The 21,675-nt window shown below is 44.9% G+C and overlaps 1 pseudogene; it reads left to right on the top strand.

Annotated features, from left to right (window-relative positions):
• The first annotated feature begins 6,686 nt into the window (after positions 1-6,686).
• LOC100454374 (large ribosomal subunit protein eL6-like) lies at positions 6,687-7,418 on the top strand (annotated as a pseudogene).
• The last annotated feature ends 14,257 nt before the right edge of the window (positions 7,419-21,675 follow it).

Genomic DNA, 21,675 nt, shown 5'->3' with positions numbered 1-21,675 from the left:
AACACTTTGGGAGTCCAAGAAGTTTGAGACCAGCCTGGGCAATATACGGAGACCTTGTCTCTATGAAAATTTTTTCTAAAAATTAGCCAGACATGGTGGCTCCTGCCTGTGGTCCCAGCTATTTGGGAGGCTGATGGAGGAGGATTACTTGAGCCCAGAAGGGTCAAGCCTACAGTGAGCTATGATTGCACTACTATGCTCCAGCCTGGGTAACAGAGGGAGACTCTGTCTCAAAAAGCAAAAAAAAAAAAAAAAAAAAGAGAGAGAGGAGACATCTCTACAATGTCCCATAGATATTACAACCAAAATAAGGGAATAGCATGAAGAACTTTATGCCAAAAAATTCACCAACTTTGATGAAATGCATACATCTTTTGAAATACATAAACTACCAAGACTCACTTAATAAGAAACATATAGCCTGGATAGTCATGTATCTATTAAAGAAAACCAACATTTGGTTAAAAACCCTCCCATGAAGGAAACGCCCATCCAAAATGTCTTCACTGATTAATTCTACCAAACATTTAAGGAAGAAATAATACTAATTCACAAACAACACGTGAAGTATTCCAAAAAGTTAAAGAAGAAATACGTCCCAACTCCATCTATGAGACCAGCATTACACTGATGTTATGCTCATATCAGAAAGTTATTAAAACAATGTCTCTTATAGAGACATTGTTTTTGTTTTGTCAAACCAATATCCCATTAAAGTTCATTCATTGGGTTTAGTTTTACCTCATTAGTGTTTTTGTTTTTGTTTTTTTATGCGGAGTCTCACTCTATCATCCTGGCTGGAGTGCTGTGGTGTAATCTTGGCTCACTGCAAACTCTACCCCACAGACTGAAACAATTCTCGTGCCTCGGCCTCCTGAGTAGATGGGATTACAGGTCCATGCCTCCATGCCTGGCTAATTTTTGTATTTTTAGTGGAGAAAGGGTTTTACCATGATGGCCAGGCTGGCCTTGAACTCCTGGCCTCAAGTGATCCACCAGCCTCGGCCTCCCAAAGTTCTGGGATTAGAGGCATGAGCCACCATGCCCTGCCTTTTTTTTTTTTTTTTTTTTTTGAGACGTAGTCTCCTTTGTCGCCCAGGCTGGAGTGCAGTGGCACGGTCTCGGCTCACTGCAACCTCTGCAGGGCTCAAGCGATTCTCCTGCCTCAGCTGCCAAGTCCCAAAATGGGATTTCACCTTGTTGGTCAGGCTGGTCTCGAACTCCTGACCTCAGGTGATCTGCCCACCTTGGCCTCCCAAAGTGCTGGGGTTACAGGTGTAAGCCACCTTGCCTGGCCACATTATTGTATTTTAATCTAGAACAGTTCTTCTGCCTTTTATTTTCTCTCATGACATCAATTCTTTGAGGAGAGATTACATCAGTTATCTTCTGAATGTCCTATATTCTCAATTTGTCTTATTTGTTTTTTAGTGATACAATTTATCTGTTCTTTGTGTTTCCTGTAAATTAGAAGTTTGGTCTAAAAGTTTGATTAAATTCAATTAAACAGACTGGGTACAGTAGCTCTCGCCAGTAATCCCAGCTCTTTGGGAGGCCAAAGCTGGAAGATGGCTTGGGGCCAGGAGTTTGACATCACAGTGAGCTATGATCACTCACTGCATTCAAGCCTGGGTGACAGCAAGACCCTGTCTAAAATAACTAACTAACTAAATAAATAAATTCAATTAAGCATTTAGCAGGAATGTTTAATAAGTTTTGCTGTGTACTTCATACTGTATCGTATCATGAGGCACATAATGTTATGTTTTCCACGAACAGCAATGCTAAATTGGATGACTTGATTTCAATAGCAAACCCCAGATCTCTAAATTGTAAAGATTTGTGGTTTATTTTTTCAGGTTTTTTTTTTTTTTTGAGACTGAGTTTCGCTCTTGTTGCCCAGGCTGGAGTGCAATGGTGCAATCTCAGCTCACTGCAACCTCCGCCTTCCAGGTTCAAACAATTCTCCTGCCTCAGCCTCCCAAGTAGCTGGGATTACAGGCATGCGCCACCACGCCCAGCTAATTTTCTATTTTTAGTAGAGACGTGGTTTCTCCATGTTGGTAAGGCTGGTCTCAAACTCCCGACCTCAGGTGATCCGCCCACCTTGGCCTTCCAAAGTGCTGGGATTACAGTCGTGAGCCCCAGTTGTTTTTCGTTTTTTTTTTTTTTTTGAGACAGAGTTTCACTCCTGTTGCCCAGGCTGGAGTGTAATGGTACGATGTTGGCTCACTACAACCTCCGCCTCCCAGGTTCAAGTGATTCTCCTGCCTCAGCCTCCTGAGTAGCTGGGATTACAGGCGCCCACACCACGCCTGGCTAATTTTTGTATTTTTAGTAGAGATGGGGTTTCACCATGTTGACCTGGCTGGTCTCAAACTTCTGGTCTCAAGTGATCCGCCCGCCTCAGTCTCCCAAAATGCTGGCATTATTGGCATGAGGCATCGTGCCCACCCAAAGATTTGTTTTTCTCTTTGCAAGTAGCAACAAAATAATCTCTGGGTGATGCTTTGGCACAGTGCAGATACTCTGTTCCCTCAAAGCCTTTCACCCAGTGGTTTTAGCATCTAATGATTGTTCTTGCCTTAATTAATTATGGTCATGTGACACATATACCACATGTATGATGGTGGTCCCGTAAGATTATAAAGGAGCTGAAAAATGTCTATTGCCTAGTGACATTGTAGGCCATTGTAATGTTTTTTTTTTAATCCAGATTTTTTTTTATTATACTTTAAGTTTTAGAGTACATGTGCACAAAATGCAGTTTTGTTACATATGTATACATGTCCCATGTTGGTGTCCTGCACCCATAAACTCGTCATTTACATTAGGTATATCTCCTAAGGCTAGCCCTCCCCCCTTCCCCCCCCTCAACAGGCCCCAGTGTGTGATGTTCCCCATCCTGTGTCCAAGTGTTCTCATTGTTCAATTCCCACCTATGAGTGAGCACATGCTGTGTTTGGTTTTTTGCCCTTACAATAGTTTGCTGAGGCCATTGTAATGTTGCAGCACAAGTACTTTATTATTTATTTATTTGTTTGTTTATTTATTTATTTATTTTGAGACGGAGTCTCTCTCTGTCCCCCAGGCTGGAGTGCAGCGGCGCGCTCAGCTCACTGCAAGCTCCACCTCCCAGGTTCATGTCATTCTCCTGCTTCAGCCTCCTGAGTAGCTGGGACTACAGGCGCCCGCCACCACACCCGGCTAATTTTTTGTATTTTTAGTAGAGACGGGGTTTCACCGTGTTAGCCAGGATGGTCTTCACCTCCTGACCTTGTGATCCGCCTGCCTCGGCCTCCCAAAGTGCTTGGATTACAGGCGTGAACCACCGCGCCCGGCCACAAGTACTTTATTTTTAAAGTAAATTTAGTGTAGCTTAAGTGTATATTATTTATAAAGACTACAGTAGTATATAGTAATGTTCTAGGCCCTCACATTCACTTGCCACTCACTAACTGACTCATGCAGAGCAATTTCCAGTCCTACAAGCTCATTCATGGTACGTACCCTATACATGTGTGCCATTTTTAATCTTTAAAAAATTTTTTTGAAACAGAGTCTCACTGTTGCCCAGGCTGGAATGCAGTGGCATAATGAGGGCTCACTGCAGCCTTGACCTCCTGGACTCAAGCAATCCTCCCACCTCAGCCTCCAAAGTAGCTGTGACCATAGGCACATGCCACCATGCCCAGCTAATATTTTTTTTTTTTTTTAGACAGAGTTTCGCTTTTGTTTCTCAGGCTGGAGTGCAATGGCACAATTTTGGCTCACTGCAACCTCCACCTCCCGGGTTCAAGCGATTCTCCTGCCTCAGCCTCCCGAGTAGCTAGGTGCCACCACACCCGGTTAATTTTTGTATTTTTAGTAGAGACAGGGTTTTGCCATGTTGGCCAGGTTGGTCTTCAATTCCTGACCTCAAGTGATCCACCCGCCTAGGTCTTCCAAAGTGCTGAGATTACAGGTGTGATCCACTGTGCTGGGCCTGTCATATCTGCTTTGATCATTGTTCTGTTGACCTTTGAGTTTGGATGTATCTGAAGGAACTCAGTAGAAGACTTCATCTGGTCTGACTGACGTCTGCAGATTCAACCACCTGCAGACTTTTTATTCTTAAGGTTTTTAAAGTTACCCAGTATAGTTTCTTATATACAGCAGGTGTTTAACAAATTATTTTTGAAGAGATGGATGAATTTCAGCGGCAAGTCTTTTTCAAAAGCAAGTGGATAAAATGGCTAGAGCAGAGGTGAGTTTGAAGGTTCTGTTGTCATTTGAAGGAAGACTGATAATCAAGTAGGTCAAATAAATGGGGTGTGAGTGTATTTTGGTTTGAAAACAATCCCCATTGCTTGGGGACTGATAAGGATTCTGTCTGGGCCTGAAATTTCCTGTCTGTCCCAATATCAGCTCTGAAGACCTAGTCATGGGAGCTGATCCACCCAGATGTGCTGGATGTCTAGTTCTCTGGATTATTTCAGATCAGGCCCAGTGATCAAGGTATGGTGCAAAGAACACGTTCTCTCTCTAACAGAGAGCTGAAAAGGCCCTTTAAATCTTTGAAGCCATCTCCTCAGGGCAGAAAAAGGCAATCCATATAGTATAATGGTTAGAATGTTAGAGGAGAGGCTCCAATGACAGAATTGCTTTAATACTTTTTTTTTTTTTTGAGGTGGAATTTCGCTCTTGTTCAAGCCCTGGCTGGAGTGCAATGGTGTGATCTCGGCTCACTGCAACCTCCACCTCCCGGGTTCAAGTGATTCTCCTGCCTCAGCCTCCAGAGTAGCTGGGATTACAGGTGCCTGCCACCACACCCGGCTAATTTTTTGTATTTTTAGTAGAGATGGGGTTTCACTATGTTGGCCAGGCTTGTCTCGAACTCCTGACCTCAGGTGATCCACCTGCCTCGGCCTCCCAAAGTGCTGGGATTACAGGCGTGAGCCACCACGCGCGACTTGCTTTAATACTCCATAGCTGTGTAAACTAATGCTCTTTGCTGCCCATCAAGCTTTTCTACCCCACTTGTTTGGATAATAACTTGCCCCTCTTTGTCATAGGACACATAACTCAGCCACGTCTGTCATAGTATTTCATCTCCCTGGTGCAGTAATGGGTCCACAGGGCACATGTAACTCAAGAGAGCTAATCAGAATCCTTTATTGGCTTAATCTATATACTGTGAGAGAGAATCCCTCTCCTTTTTCATTGCAGGATCTTGTCTGAGATCATGTGAGCCTGGGGCTGCTGGCTACCATCTTTCCTACGGTGGAGAGAAACCAAGTAAAGGAGAGAGTATTGAATAAGACAGATGCCTAGTACTTAGTAGGCACTTAGAAAATGTTAGATTCCTTTCACCATAAGCCTTGTAAATTCAGGGCTCAGTTAAAAAATCTTACTGTTCTTGGCCAGGCACAGTGGCTCACACCTGTAATCCCAGTACTTTGGGAGGCTGAGGCGGGTGGATCACCTGAGGCCAGGAGTTCAAAACCAGCCTGGCCAACATGGCAAAACCCCATCTCTACTAAAAATACGAAAATTAGCCAGACGTGGTGGCACGCCTGTGGTCCCAGCTACTTGGGAGGCTGAAGCACTAGAATCACTTGAACCCGGGAAGCAGAGCTGAGATTGTGCCACTGCACTCCAGGCTGAGCAACGGAGTAAGACTCGGTCTCAAAAACAAAACAAAACAGAACAAACTTACTGCTCTTGTTCTTTAGCTTTGTGGATGACAAATGGTTCTTCTTGAACCTCTATTCTACCTATAGCCTTTATTTTTTATTTTTCCCAGTGAGGGAGCTAATCTAAGAGGATCCAAGGAAGTGTTAGCAGAGGAAATCTAGGAGAGGAATTTAATAGTACTGAAGACACAGAGATAAACAAGGTAGACATAGTCCCTGTCCTCAAGGAATTGGTCCTTTTTTTTTTTTGAGATGAAGTCTCGCTCTGTCTCCCAGGCTGGAGTGCAGTGGTGCAATCTCAGCACACTGCAACCTCCGCCTCCCGGGTTCAAGCGATTCTCCTGCCTCAGTCTCCCAAGTAGCTGGGATTACAGGCGCCTGCCACCGTGCCCAGCTAATTTTTTTGTATTTTTAGTAGAGATGGGGTTTCACCATGTTGATCAGGCTCATCTCGAACTCCTAACGTCAGGTGATCCACCCACCTCAGCCTCCCAAAGTGTTGGGATTACAGGCGTGAGCCACCACACCTGGCCGGAGTTAGTACTTTAAGGGGGAGATAGATAATGACAACACCATACACAAAATGTAATGATTGAATTGTGTATTGGAGTCTGTGGGTGGGGCGGGTGAAATCATGGAGAGATGCAGGGCAGGGGAATGAAACTTTCGTCTGCATAATTGCATGCTCTATCCGCAGCACTAGCAAAGAAAAGTTCTCCAGGCAGCTGATGCTTTGATACCACATGTAAGTGTCCAGCTTCTGTTCTGCAATATAGACTGCTGCAGTGTTGACTCCTGCTAATGAGGACCTCTGAACTTTCTCTACAAATATTGTCTTTCCAGAAAACAGAGCTGGGAGACCTGTATAGCCCAAAGGCAGCTATGGCTCCCAGGGAGGAGAAGAGGACCAGAAGAACTGGTGGCAGGGTAGGGAGGGGAACCAGGCAGGAGACAGCAGTGGCTGAAGAACAGGTGTGGGCAGACTGGAAGAAATGCAGACACTTGTTTCCCATCTTGCAAGATGGTGGGTGAAAAAGTTGAGAAGCCAGATACTAAAGAGAAGAAACCCGAAGCCAAGAAGGCTGATGTTGGTGGCAAGGTGAAAAAGGGTAACCTCAAGGCTAAAAAGCCCAAGAAGGGAAAGCCCCATTGCAGCCGCAATGTCCTGTCCTTGTCAGAGGAATTGGCAGATATTACCGATCTGCCATGTATTCCAGAAAGGCCATGTACAAGAGGAAGTACTCAGCCGCTAAATCTAAGGTTGAAAAGAAAAAGAAGGAGAAGTTTCTTGCAACTGTTACAAAACCAGTTGGTGGTGACAAGAATGGCGGTACCCAGGTGGTTAAACTTCTCAAAATGCCTAGATATTATCCTACTGAGGACGTGCCTCGAAAGCTGTTGAGCCACGGCAAAAAATCCTTCAGTCAGCACGTGAGAAAACTGCGAGCCAGCATCACTCCCGGGACCATTCTCATCATCCTCACTGGACGCCACAGGGGCAAGAAGGTGGTTTTCCTGAAGCAGCTGGCTAGTGGCTTGTTACTTGTGACTGGACCTCTGGTCCTCAATCGAGTTCCTCTACGAAGAACACACCAGAAATTTGTCATTGCCACCTCAACTAAAATTGATATCGGTAATGTAAAAATCCCCAAACATCTTACTGATGCTTACTTCAAGAAGAAGCTGCGAAAGCCCAGACACCTGCTGTTGTTGGTGGATAGGAGTGCTAGTGCTTTCTGCTAGTGATTGATTTTGTATCCTGAAACTTTGCTGAAGTTGTTTATCAGCTTAAGAAGCTTTGGGGGCCAAGCGAGGTGGCTCACGCCTGTAATTCCAGCACTTTGGGAAGCCGAAGTGGGCAGATCATGAGGTCAGGAGATCGAGACCATCCTGGCTAACATGGTGAAACCCCGTCTCTACTAAAAATACAAAAAATTAGCCAGGCATGGTGGTGGGCGCCTGTAGTCCCAGCTACTCAGGAGGCTGAGGCAGGAGAATGGCATGGACCCGGGAGGCAGAGCTTGCAGTGAGTGGAGATAGCACCCCTGCACTCCAGCCTGGGTGACAGAGCGAGACTCCATCTCAAAAAAAAAAAAAAAAAAAAAAAAAGTAGATTGGAGCTGAGCGCAGTGGCTCACATCTGTAATCCCAGCACTTTGGGAGGCTGAGGTGGGAGAACCACTTGAGACCGGGAGTTCCAGACCAGCCTGGCCAGCATCGTGATACCCTGTCTCTCCTAAAAATACAAAAAATTAGCTAGGTGGGGGGGTGTACACCTGTAATCCCAGCTACATGGGGGATGCTGAGGCATGAGAATCGCTTGAACCTGGGAGACAGAGGCTGTAGTGAGCTGAGATCATGCCACTGCACTCTAGCCTGGGCATCAGAGTGAGACTGTGTCTCAAAAAAAATAAATAAAAAATAAAAGTAGATTGGAAAGCAATTGGTCTTAAAATGCTCATATCATTTGACTTAATAATTTCACTTAATCTATCCATTCTAAGAAGAGAAATTGACACATGGAGGCTATAGCAGACATCTCTTGGGGTATCTTCCCAGCTCACAAATGATTCACCCTTTTTTGGGAATAGTGGGACTGATTCACATCACCACCTTTCTTATTCAAGCCTCAGAAGCAGAACCTTCATCCACTGACCACAGTTGATTAGACTGGGGTAGACACCTGACCAAACTAGGTCAATTATATTGTCTTTCACACCTACGAATTCTGGTTTAGTTTGGACTGATATCTAGAATGGTAGGAGTGTAAAAATTTAGGAACTGTATCACGGCTATTGTCCTCCAGATAGACTGAAAAACAGAGAAAGCCAGTCTGCAGAGAGAGGAGAATAGGGGCAGAGATGTGGAGAGAAGCAGAGATAAGAGATAGAGACAAAATATTCTCTGGAGCATTTCACCTACATTCTAGTCACTTTCTGTATTCCTACTTCTGCATCCTGTGAAACACTTCAGTATCCTTATAGCAGCTTATATCTTTTCCTTAAGCTAGCTTGGGTGAGTTTCGATTATTTGCAGCCAAAAGTTTATCATAGTTTACTGATAATAATGGGAATATTGAGTACATACTTATATGTTATTTGCACAGTACATTATCAAACTGCCATTTAAAATGTTTCAGAGAACTATTAATGACATGGAAAATTTTTGACACGTGAAGAGTAAAAGTATTGAGATATACGATTTTGTGTGCATAGAAAAAGTTTGCAGACACACAAAACTTCTAGTAATAATTACCCTGAAGTGAATTTTCATTTATTACTTCATATGCTTTGGGTTTATTTGAATTTATACATGGAACATAGCTAATATAATTAAAGTTACATTAAAAGCATTTTCTTTCTCTCTCTCTCTCTCTTTTTTTTTTTTTGAGACAGAGTTTCACTCTTGTTGCCCAGGCTGGAGTGCAATGGCGCGATCTCAGCTCACCGCAGCCTCCGCCTCCCAGGTTCAAGCGATTCTCCTGCCTCAGCCTCCCAAGTAGCTGGGATTACAGGGATGCGCCACCATGCCCAGCTCATGTTTTTGTATTTTAGTAGAGACGGGGTTTCTCCACGTTGGTCAGGCTGGTCTCAAACTTCTGACCTCAGGTGATCCGCCCACCTTGACCTCCCAAAGTGCTGGGATTACAGGCATGAGCCACTGCGCCCGGCCTCTCTCTCTCTTTTATTTATTTATTTTTTGAGATAGAGTCTCACTCTGTCATCCAGTGGTGCAATCTCAGCTCACTGCAACCTCCACCTCCTGGGTTCAAGCAATTCTTCTGCCTCAGCCTCCCTAGTAGCTGGGACTACAGATGCACACCACCATGCCCAGCTAATTTTTGTATTTTTAGTAGAGACAGGGTTTCACCATATTGGCCAGGCTGGTCTCAAACTCCTGACCTCGTGATCCACCCACCTCAGCCTTCCAAAGTGCTGGGATTATAGGCATGAGCCACCGCACCCGGCCAAAAGCATTTTCTGTGTTGCTATATCCTTTTTATTTGGTATCATTTTAATGGTTGCATAAGGTTGCATTGTAACAGGATATCATAATTTATTAAGCCAGTACTTAACTATTAGATTTGTTGTTGTTGTTGTTGTTGTTGTTGTTGTTTGAGACAGAGTCTTGCTCTGTTGCCCAGGCTGGAGTGCAGTGGCGGGATCTTGACTCACTGCAAGCTCCGCCTCCCAGGTTCACGCCATTCTCCTCCTGAGTAGCTGGGGCCGCAGGTGCCCACCACCACGCCTGGCTAATTTTTGTATTTTTACTAGAGGCGGAGTTTCACCATGTTAGCCAGGATGGTCTCGATCTCCTGACCTCGTGATCAGCCCGCCTTGGCTTCCCAAAGTGCTGGCATTACAGGCGTGAGCCACTGCACCTGGCCAACTATTCGTTTGTAAATTATTTTTACTCTTTTAAGCAATGCTGTGAAAAACATCTTTAATGCATAGGGCTTTTTTTCCACAGTTTGGATTATTTGCTTAGGGTCTTTTTTCAGTGGTGAAATCACGGAGGTGGAACATTTCTATGGTTCATGAATAACTCTGGCCACAATGCTTACTTTAAAGGCTGTGCCTATTTCCTTTGTCATCTGAAACACAGCTGAACACCCAGGTCTAGCACATTGCCTCAGTAACCAGCCCACTTGCTAATCTAATAAGCTTTTTAGAATGACTTACCTCCTTGTTTTGATTTACATTTCTTTCTTTTCTTTTTTTTTTTTTTTGAGACAGAGTCTCGCTCAGTCTCCCAGGCTGGAGTGCAGTGGCTCGATCTCCGCTCACAGCAAGCTCCGCTTTCTCGGTTCACGCCATTCTCCTGCCTCAGCCTCCCGAGTAGCTGGGACTACAGGCACCTGCCACCATGCCCAGCTAATTTTTTTGTATTTTTTTAGTAGAGACGGGGTTTCACTGTGTTAGCCAGGATGGTTGCGATCTCCTCACCTCATGATCCGCCCGCCTCAGCCTCCCAAAGTGCTGGGATTACAGGCGTGAGCCACCGCGCCCGGCCTGATTTACATTTCTTTGATCACTAGTAAGTTAGAACATTTTTCATGTTTGTTAACCCCTCTAATTTTTTTTTTTTTTTTTTTTTTTTTTGAGACAGAGTCTTGCTCTATTGCCCAGACTGGAGGGCAGTGGCAAGATCTTGGCTCACTGCAACCTCCGCCTCCCAGGTTCAGGTGGTTTTGGTGCCTCAGCCTCCCAAGCAGCTGGGACTACAGGTGCATGCCACCACGCCTGGCTAATTTTTTGTATTTTTAGTAGAGACTGGGTTTCGCCATGCTGGCCAGGCTGGTCTTGAATTCCTGGCCTTAAGTGATCTGCCCGCCTCAGCCTCCCAAAGTGCTAGGATTACAGGCGTGAGCCACCGTGCCCAGCGGCTTCTTTAATTTCATCCTTTGTGAACTACCTATTCCCTGCTTTCTGCTCCTTCATTCATTGGAAGCTTTGTGACTTTTTTTTTTTTTTTTTTTTTTGAGGCCGAGTTTTGCACTGTCGCTCAGGCTGGAGTGCAGTGTCGCAATCTCGGCTTACTGCAACCTCTGCCTCCCGGGTTCAAGCGATTCTCCTGCCTCAGCCTCCCGAGTAGCTGGGACTACAGGGGCACACACCACCACGCCCGGCTAATTTTTTTGTATTTGTAGTAGAGACAGGGTTTCACTATGTTGGCCAGGATGGTCTCGAACTCCTGACCTTGTGATCTGCCTGCCTCAGCCTCCCAAAGTGCTGTGATTACAGGCATGAGCTACTACGCCTGGCAGCTTTGTGATTTTCATATTGACATGTGTGGAATCTTTAGGAACTAAGGTTAGAATCTGGTGTTAAAATCTGTGTGAAGTATGTAAAGAGAAGAATTGACTGCCAAAGTTACTGTTTATAATAATTCATTTTGATTCAATCAGTAATTCTTTTTTTTTCACAAGAAACAAAAACCTTGAAGTTCTTTTTTTTTTTTTTTTTTTTTTTTTTTGTGAGATGGAGTCTCGCTCTTTCGCCCAGGCTGGAGTGCAGTGGCGCGATCTCGGCTCACTGCAAGCTCCGCCTCCCAGGTTCACACCATTCTCCTGCCTCACCTCCCAAGTAGCTGAGACTACAGGCACCCACCACCACACCCAGCTAATTTTTTGTATTTTTTTTAGTAGAGACGGGGTTTCACCGTGTTAGCCAGGATGGTCTCCATCTCCTGACCTCATGATCCACCCGCCTCGGCCTTCCAAAGTGCCGGGATTACAAGCATGAGCCACCGCGCCTGGCCAAAGTTGTCTTTTCACTGCCCTCCCCCAAAACCAATCAGTCAACTATTGATTTCTCCCTAATTATTCTTTGAATCTGTCTTCTAACTCTGCTACCACCACCCTCATTCAGGTTTTGTAGTAAATATCTGTGGTTTTGTCTGTTAGGCATCTTCCTTCTGGTGGGTACTGCCTCTCCTCCCATTCTATTCATGTCATTCCTGCTGGAGATTTCATGTCTATAGTTGACCTACCCTATCTGTCTATGGTTGATTGGTCTGTGGGCCGTCATGTGGCCCAAAGTGGGACAATGAGTTTCTTCTTACTTTTTTATATTTAAGACCAAGAGAGTGTGGTTAATCTCTCTTCAATGACTGTAGGTATACAATGTAAAACATAGACGCCGTTGTTGGCCATGGCCACATTTTCTTTCTTTCTTTCGTTCTTTCTTTCTTTCTTTCTTTCTTTTTTTGAGATGGAGTCTTGCTCTGTCACCCAGGCTGGAGTGTAGTGGCATGATCTTGGCTTACTGAAACCTCTGCCTCCCGGGTTCAAGTGACTCTCCCGCCTCAGTCTCCTGAGTAGCTGGGACTACAGGCACGTGCCACCATGCCTGGCTAATTTTTGTATTTTTAGTAGAGACAGGGTTTCACCATGTTGGCCAGACTGGTCTCAAACTCCTGACCTCGTGATCCGCCCGCCTCGGCCTCCCAAAGTGCTGGGATTACAGGCATGAACCACCTCACCCGGCCAGCCATGGCCATATTTTCTGCCATGTGGATCAAGGAGTAAAGAAAGCCAGATGAGTGCAAGAAAAGAAAATGAATCCAATATGCAAAGGACAGTAATGGGATTCAGTTTGTATAATCTCAGTTATTTCAGGATTTTTCCAACAAATTCTCTCTATCAGTTAGGGATGTGTTTGGCTGCAAGTAATTAATATGGCTTACCCATATAGGAGTTAATTTTCTTCCCATCAATAGATGGGCCGGGCACAGTGGCTGATGTATGTAATCCCAGCACTTTGAGAGGCCAAGGCCAGTGGATCTCTTGAGGTCAGGAGTTTGAGACCAGCCTGGCCAACATAGTGAAACCCCATCTCTACTATAATACAAAAATTAGTCTGGCATGGTGGCGGGCGCCTGTAATCCCAGCTGTTAGGGAGGCTGAGGAAGGAGAATTGCTTGAACCCGGGAGATAGATGTTGCAGTGAGCCAAAATCACACCACTCACCACTGTATTCCATCCTGGGTGACAAAGTGAGACTCCATCTCAAAAAAAAAAAAAAATGCTTAGAGTTAGGCATTCCAGGGTTAGAGCAGTTGCTCCAGGTTACAGGATGTCATAAAAGACCCAGGCTTCTATGTTTGCCTGCTCCACTATCCTTAGTGTGAGGCAAGATAGTGACTGTACATCCCAAATGGAGTCTGCTTTCTTAGCAAGAAGAGAGGGAAAAGATGAGGGACAAAGGGCTGAAAGAACAAGCATACCAGGCATGTACCTCTGCAAGCCTAACTCTGAAAATTCCTTTATTCTTCCATTGGCCAGAACTGGGTCATATATGGTCTGCCCTAAGTGCAGATTATCCCAACCTGCACTCTAGAAAGGTAAATATTTTAGCTACTACATATACTGCTGACCCATACTAAATTGGGCTTTTCTTAGTATGCAAGACAAGGAATGGATATTGGAGAGACAATTTGCAGGGTGTTCCAAGTTCACTTTTGCTTGTCTGGTTAGGTTAGGTTTTGATCACTTGCAATCAGAAAGTTTTGACTAATACAGCCCTCCTCATCTCCCTTCTGGATTACTGCATTGGGTTCCCCACTAGCCTCTCTACCACCAATTTCCACCTTGCTTGGAATGATTATACAAGCGCAACCAGCCTTCTCAAAGCATGTCTCTGAGCCTGGCTACTCCATTACCTAATACGGAGGTCAGAAAATGTTTTCTGTAAATGGCCAGACAGTAAATCTTTTAGGCTTCTATTTTTCATTTCTTTTTTCTTTGTACTTTTTTAGAGACAGGTCTCACTCTGTCAACCAGGCTGAAGTGTGCAGTGGCATGATCATGGCTCACTGCAGCCTTGAATTCCTGGGCTCAAGTGATTCTCCCACCTCAGCTTCTTGAGTAGCTAGGACTACAGGTGTAAGCCATCATGCCTGGCTTTTTTTTTTTTTTTTTTTTTTTTTTTTGTAGAGACAGGGTCTCGCTATGCTGCCCAGGCTGGTCTTGAACTCCTGACCACAAGTGTTCCACCTGCCTCGGCCTCCCAAAGTGTTGGGATTACAGGCGTGAGCCATGGCACCCGGCCTCTCCTTGTCTTTTGATGGTTGATTGAATGGCATTAATTCCCATGGTCCATATACACTACCTTAGATTAATTACATCTGGGTCCAGTCAGAGAAACAGAAATGGAGTCTATGCCACGTTGTTAAATAGAAGGAATTTTATACAGGAGGGTAGTTACAAATGGGTTGTAACAGGGAATGGGGAAGCAACTCAGAAATTAGCAACAGCAGGAAGCCTCTACCACCCCGAGGGCTGGAGAATCAGTGGAGGAGGTAGTGGTAACAGAGCCCGTGAGGTGGGACCACTCAATGGGAACTGAAACCACTAAGGGAAGGACCACCCCGTGGAAGCAAGATAAGGAGGAAGAGACTCTGGTGAGATCAAAAAGACACTGTCAATGTTGAAGATGCTGGCTGAAGCAGAAATCCTCCAATATCCCTCCTATTAACCAAAAGTAACCAGGTGAGAGAACTTTAGAAATATAACTTGCAGGCCTGGTGCAGTGGCTCACGCCTGTAATCCCAGCACTTTGGGAGGCCGAGGTGGGCGGATTGCCTGAGGTCAGGAGATCAAGACCAGCCTGACCAACATGGTGGAACCCCATCTCTACTAAAAATACAAAAATTAGCCAGACGTGGTGGCAGGCGCCTGTAGTCACAGCTACTCGGGAAGCTGAGGCAGGAGAATCACTTGAACTTGGGAGGAGGAGGTTACAGTGAGCCGAGATGGTGCCATTGCACTCCAGCCTGGGCAACAGAGTGAGACTCTGTCAAAAAAAAAAAAAAAAAAAGCAAGCAAGCCAGCCAGCCGGGCACAGTAGCCTATAATTCCAGCACTTTGGGAGGCCAAGGTGGGTGGATCACCTGAAGTCAGGAGATCGAGACCAGCCTGACCAACAGAGTGAAACCCCATCTCTGCTAAAGATACAAATTAGCTGTGCATGGTGGTACATGCCTGTAATCCCAGCTACTTGGGAGGCTGAGGCAGGAGAATCGCTTGAACCTGGGAGGCAGAGGTTGCAGTGAGCGAAGATCGCACCACTGGACTCCAGCCTAGGCAATAAGAGCAAAACCCTGTATCAAAAAAACAAAAACAAAAACAAAAACAAAAACAAAGAAAGACATATAACTTGTGGCCGGGCATGGTGGCTCATGCCTGTAATCCCAGAACTTTGGGAGGCCAAGGCAGGAGGATCACGAGGTCAGGAGTTTGAGACCAGCCTGACCAACATGGTGAAAACTCGTCTCTACTAAAAATAAAAAATTAGCCAGATGTAGTGGCGCACACCTGTAATCCCAGCTACTCTGGAGGCTGAGGCAAGAGAATCGCTTAAACCTGGGAGGTGGAGGGTACAGTGAGCCGAGATTGTGTCACTGCACTCCAGCCTGGGTGACAGAGTGAGACTCCGTATCAAAAAAAAAAAAAAGAAAGAAAAAAGAAACATAACTTGCATGAGCTAGTCCTCTGCAGTGTACAGCAGTGTAGAGGAAGGACAAGAAATGGATGGAGACAAGCATAATTAATAATGGCTGAAGTTTTCAAAGATGTTCGCAAGTCTATCAGGATTTTAAAAAATCTAACCTCAAAATTATAAAATTTTAAAAACAGAAATAGAAGTGTCAGGACCATGTGGGTTTTCTTATCTTATTATCCATTGATTGCCAAAATAGAAGCAGCATTTTAATTTGTTTCATTTTTAAACCATGGTTTTATGTTTTTCTGGAAATTCCTTTTTAAAAATTATTTTATTGTTTTTTAGAGACAGGGTCTAACTCTGTTGCCCAGGCTCGAATGCAGTGACATGATCATAAATCACTGCAGCCTCAAACTCCTGGGCTTAAGGGATTCTCCTGCTTCAACCTCCCAAGTAGCTAGGACTACAGGTATGTGCCACCATGCCTGGCTAATTTTTAAATTTTTTGTAGAGACAGGATCTCACTGTGTTGCCCAGGCTGGTCTATGAACTCCTGGCCTCAATTGCTCCTCCTGCCTAGGCCTCCCAATGTGCTGGGATTGTAGGCATGAGCCACTGCGCTAGCGAGGTAATTCTAATAGCCATTCTTTTTATCTTGTTAGAAGCTACTGTCTTTGTTGCCATATCAATAAAATCTTTCAACTTCATAAACATACTATCATTTAATTGGCATTTGTTCCATTTTAACTATTTAAAACATTAAAAAGGGTTTTTTGCTTTTATTATTTTTCACTGACACGTAATAATTATATATATTTACCGGGTACAGTGTGATATTTCTTTCTTTTTTTTTTTTTTTTTGAGAGAGAGTCTCGCTCTTTCGCCCAGGCCAGAGTGCAGTGGCGCTATCTCAGCTCACTGCAAGCTCTGCCTCCCGGATTCAAGCCATTTTCCTGCCTCAGCCTCCCGAGTAGCTGGGATTACAGGTAACTTTTTCATGTTTTCACAAATGATAGGATTTTGTTCTTTTATTGATGAATAGTATTCCATTGTGTGTGTGAGGGAAATTAAGTGTATGTGTATATATATGTGTGTGTGCATATATATATTCCATTGTGGGGGTGTGTGTGCGTATATATATATATACAGTATTCCATTGTGTGTATATATATATTCCCTTGTGTGTGTGTGTGTGTGTGTATAGATATAGTGTTCCATTGAGTATGTGTCTATATATATTCCAGTGTGTGTGTGTATATATATATTCCATTGTATGTATTATATATGTGTGTATGTATATACATGTACATACACACATATGTGTATATATATGTGTGCATATGCGTATATACACACACAATGGAGTATATACACACGCACAATGGAGTATACATATATACACATAAAGAAAATGTGATATCTATCTTATATATCTGTATATAACTTATAGATATACATAGGCTGTTGTGAATAGTGTTGCAATAAACATGGGAGTGCAGATAACATAATTTCCTTTGGATATATGCTCAGTAGTGCAATTGCTGGCTCATCAGACAGCTCTGTTTTTCTTTTCTTTTTTTTTTTTTTTGAGACAGAGTCTCACTCTCTCGCCAGGTTGGAGTGCAGTGGCGCAATCTTGGCTCACTGCAACCTCTGCCTCCCGGGTTCAAGCTATTCTCCTGCCTCAGCCTCCCGAGTAGCTGAGATTACAGGTACATGCCACCATGCCCAGCTAATTTTTTGTATTTTTAGTAGAAACAGGGTTTCACCGTGTTAGCCAGGATGGTCTCAATCTCCTGACCTCACGATCCACCCACCTCGGCCTCCCAAAGTGCTGGGGATTACAGGTGTGAGCAACCGTGCCTGGCTTTGTTTTTCATTTTTTGAGGAACCTCCATACTGTTTTCCATAATGGCTGTACTAATTTACGTTCCCTCCAGCAATATGTAGAGTTCCCCTTTCTCCACATCTTCTCCAGAATTTGTTATTTTTTTGTCTTTCTGATAGTAGCCATTGTAACTGGAGTGAGATGTTATCTCATTGTGGTTTTGATTTGAATTTCCCTGGTGATTAGTGATGTTGAGCGTTCTTTTATATACCTGCTGGCCATTTGTATGTCTCCTTTGAGAGATGTCTATTCAACTCATTTGCCCATTTAAAAAAATTGGATTATTTGGGTTTTTTTGCTGTTGAATTGTTTGAGTTCCTTGTATATTCTTGGTATTAATCCTTTGCCAGATTAATAGTTTGAAAATATTTTCTCCTATTCTACTGCTTGTCTCTTCACTCTGTTGATAGTTTCCTTTGCTGTGGAGAAGATTTTAGTTTGATATAGTAATAATCCCTTTTGTCTATTTTTGCTTCTATTTTTTTTGAGACAAAGTTTTGCTCTTATTGCCCAGGCTGGAGTGCAATGGCATGACCTCAGCTCACTGCAACCTCCACCTCCCGGGTTCAAGCAATTCTCCTGCCTCAGCCTCCAGAGTAGCTGGGATTCCAGGTGCCCACCAACATGCCCAAATAATTTTTTGTATTTTTAGTAGAGATGGGGTTTCACCATTTTGGCCAGGCTTGTCTCAAACTCCTGACCTCAGGTAATCCACCCGCCTCGGCCTCCCAAAGTGCTGGGATTCCAGGCGTGAGCCACTGGGCCCAGCTATTTTTGCGTTTGTTGCTTGTGCTTGTGAGGTATTATCCATAAAATCTTTGCCCAGTCCCATGTTCTGGAGTGTTTCTTTTATACTTTCTTTTAGTAGTTTCATAGTTTCAGGTCTTACATTTAAGTCTTTAGTCCATCTTGAGTTGATTTTTGTATATTGTGAGAGATAAAGGCCTGGTTTCATTCTACAGCATACGGATATCCAGTTTTCCTAGTACATTTATTGAAGAGACTTTACTTCCTCCAATGAATGTTCTTGGTGCCTTAGTCAAAAATCAGTTGGCTGTAAATACATGGATTTATTTATGCGTTCTCTATTCCATTCCATAGGTGTATATATCCACTTTTAAGTCAGTACTATGCTGTTTTAGTTACTATAGCCTTGTAGTATATTTTGAAGTCAGGTAGTGTGATGCCTCCCACTTTGTTCTTTTTGCTCAGGATTGCTTTGGCTATTAGGAGTTTTCTGTAGTTCTATATGAATTTTAGGATTTTTTTCTGTGAAACATTCTGAGAAGAATGTCACTGGTATTTTGATAGGGATTGCATTGAATCTATAGACAGCTTTTGGTTGTATGATCATTTTCACATTATTGGTTGTATGATCATTTTTATGTTACTGGTTCTTCCAATCCATGAACATGAGATGTGAGATGTCTTTCCATTTTTTTGTGTGTCCTCTCCAACTTCTTTCTTTTCTTTTCTTTTTTCTCTTCTTTTCTCTTGTCTTGTCTTGTCTCCCCTCCCCTCCCCTCCCCTCTCCTCTTCTTTTCTTTTATTTTTTTAAGACAGTCTTGCTCTGCTGCCCAGGATGGAGTGTAGTGGTGCGATCATGGCTCACTGCAGTCCACCCCTCCCGGGTTCAAGCAATTCTTGTGCCTCAGCCTCCCAATTAGCTGAGACTACAGGCATGTACTACCATGCCTGGCTAACTTCTGTATTTTTAGTAGAGACAAGATTTCACCATGTTGGCCAGGCTGGTCTTGAATTCCCGACCTCAAGTTATCCGCCCGCCTTGGCCACGCAAAGTTCTAGGATTACAGGCGTGAACCACTGCACCCAGCCTCCTTTTCAATTTCTTTCATCAGTGTCCTATGGTTTTCCTTGTAGAGATCTTTCACTTCTCTGGTTAAACTTATTCCTAGGTATTTTACTTTTTTGTAGCTATGTTAAATGAGATTGCTTTTTAAATTAGTTTGTTGTTTGTGTATAGAAATGCTACTAATTTTTTGTATGTTGATTTTGCATTCTGCAATGTTACTGAATTTGTTTATGAATTTTAGGAGTGTTTTGGTGGAGATTTTAGGGTTTTCCACATATAAGATCATGTCATTTGCAAACAGGAACAATTTGACTAATCCCTTTCCAGTTTAGAGATCCTTTATTTCTTTTCTTGACTAATTTCTTTGGCTAGGACCCATTTTAACTTTTGACTTTTTTATTTATTCATTTATTTTTTTTGAGACGGAGTTTTGCTCAGTCACCAGGCTGGAGTGCAGTGGCGCGATGTCAGCCCACTGCAACCTCTGCCTCCTGGGTTCAAGCGATTCTCCTGCCTCAGCCTTCCGAGTAGCTGGGACTACAGGTGCGTGCCACCACGCCCGGCTAATTTTTTGTACTTTTAGTAGAGACGGGGTTTCACCATATTAGCCAGGATGGTCTCAATCTCCTGACCTCGTGATTCTCATGCCTTGGCCTCCCAAAGTGCTGGGATTAAAGGCATGAGCCACCGCACCCGGCCCAACTTTTGACTTTTTATTCTAATTTGGAACAATTACATTTTAGGCCTGTTGTGTAGCTAAATCTTGATATTTCTTTTCATTGTACTTTTATATTAGGTCAATTGTTTCTCCCCATATCAACCTTTTTTTTTTTTTTAAGATTTATTTATATTTTTTGCTGGAATACACACTTGTAATGAATTTTTTTTTTCAAGAAGAGTACATGGAAGATGAAGTTTCTGAACAACTAAATAGCCAAAAGTTTAACTGATAAGAAGTTTGGCCCTCTCCGGATTCCCTCTCCCTCTCCCTCTCCCTCTCCCTCTCCGGATTCCCTCTCCCTCTGCCTCTCCGGATTGCCTCTCCCTCTCCCTCTCCCTCTCCGGATTCCCTCTGTTGCCCAGCCTGGACTATACTGCTGTGATCTCAACTCGCTGCAACCTCCCTGCCTCGGGCTCCCGTGATTCTCCTGCCTCGGCCTGCCTAGTGCCTGGGATCGCAGGCACGCACCGCCAGGCCTGACTGGTTTTTGTATTTTTGGTGGAGACGGGGTTTCGCCATGTTGACTGGGCTGGTCTCCAGCTCCTGACCTCGAGTGATCTGCCCGCCTCGGCCTCCCGAGGTGCTGGGACTGCAGACGGAGTCTCGCTCACTCAGTGCTCAATGTTGCCCAGGCTGGAGTGCAGTGGCGTGATCTCGGCTGGCTACAACCTCCACCTCCCAGCCGCCTGCCTTGGCCTCCCAAAGTGCTAAGATTACAGCCTCTGCCTGGCCGCCACCCGGTCTAGGAAGTGAGGAGCGCCTCTGCCCGGCCGCCCCGTCTGGGAGGCGAGGAGCGCCTCTGCCTGGCTGCCCATCGTCTGGGAGGCGAGGAGCGCCTCTGCCCGGCCGCCCCGTCTGGGAGGCGAGGAGCGCCTCTGCCGGCTGCCCCGACTGGGAGGTGAGGAACGCCTCTGCCGGGCCGCCCATCGTCTGGGGCGTGAGGAGCGCCTCTGCCCGGCCGCCCTTCGTCTGGGAGGTGAGGAGCGCCTCTGCCCGGCCGCCCCGTCTAGGAAGTGGGCGCCTCTGCCTGGCCGCCCCGTCTGGGAGGTGAGGAGCGTCACTGCCCGGCCGCCGCGTCTGGGAGGTGAGGAGCGCCTCTGCCCGGCTACCTCGTCTGGGAAGTGAGGAGCGCCTCTGCCCGGCCACCCCGTCTGGGAGGTGAGGAGCGCCTCTGCCCGGCCGCCCATGTCTGGGATGTGAGGAGCGCCTCTGCCTGGCCGCCCAGTCTGGGAAGTGAGGAGCGCCTCTGCCCGGCCGCCCCGTCTGGGATGTGTACCCAACAGCTCCGAAGAGACAGTGACCATCGAGAACGGGCCATGATGATGATGGCGGTTTTGTCGAAAAGAAAAGGGGGAAATGTGGGGAAAAGAAAGAGAGATCAGATTGTTACTGTGTCTGTGTAGAAAGAAGTAGACATAGGAGACTCCATTTTGTTCTGTACTATGGAAAAATTCTTCTGCCTTGGGACGCTGTTAATCTATAACCTTACCCCCAACCCCGTGCTCTCTGAAACATGTGCTGTGTCAACTCAGGGTTAAATGGATTAAGGGCGGTGCAAGATGTGCTTTGTTAAACAGATGCTTGAAGGCAGCATGCTCGTTAAGAGTCATCACCACTCCCTAATCTCAAGTACC

Source organism: Pongo abelii, chromosome 1 (assembly GCF_028885655.2).
Source record: "Pongo abelii isolate AG06213 chromosome 1, NHGRI_mPonAbe1-v2.0_pri, whole genome shotgun sequence".
In the NCBI taxonomy this organism is placed as follows: Eukaryota; Metazoa; Chordata; class Mammalia; order Primates; family Hominidae; genus Pongo; species Pongo abelii.
Note: the sequence above shows the minus strand (reverse complement) of the source record. Positions and strands in the feature narration are given on the sequence as shown.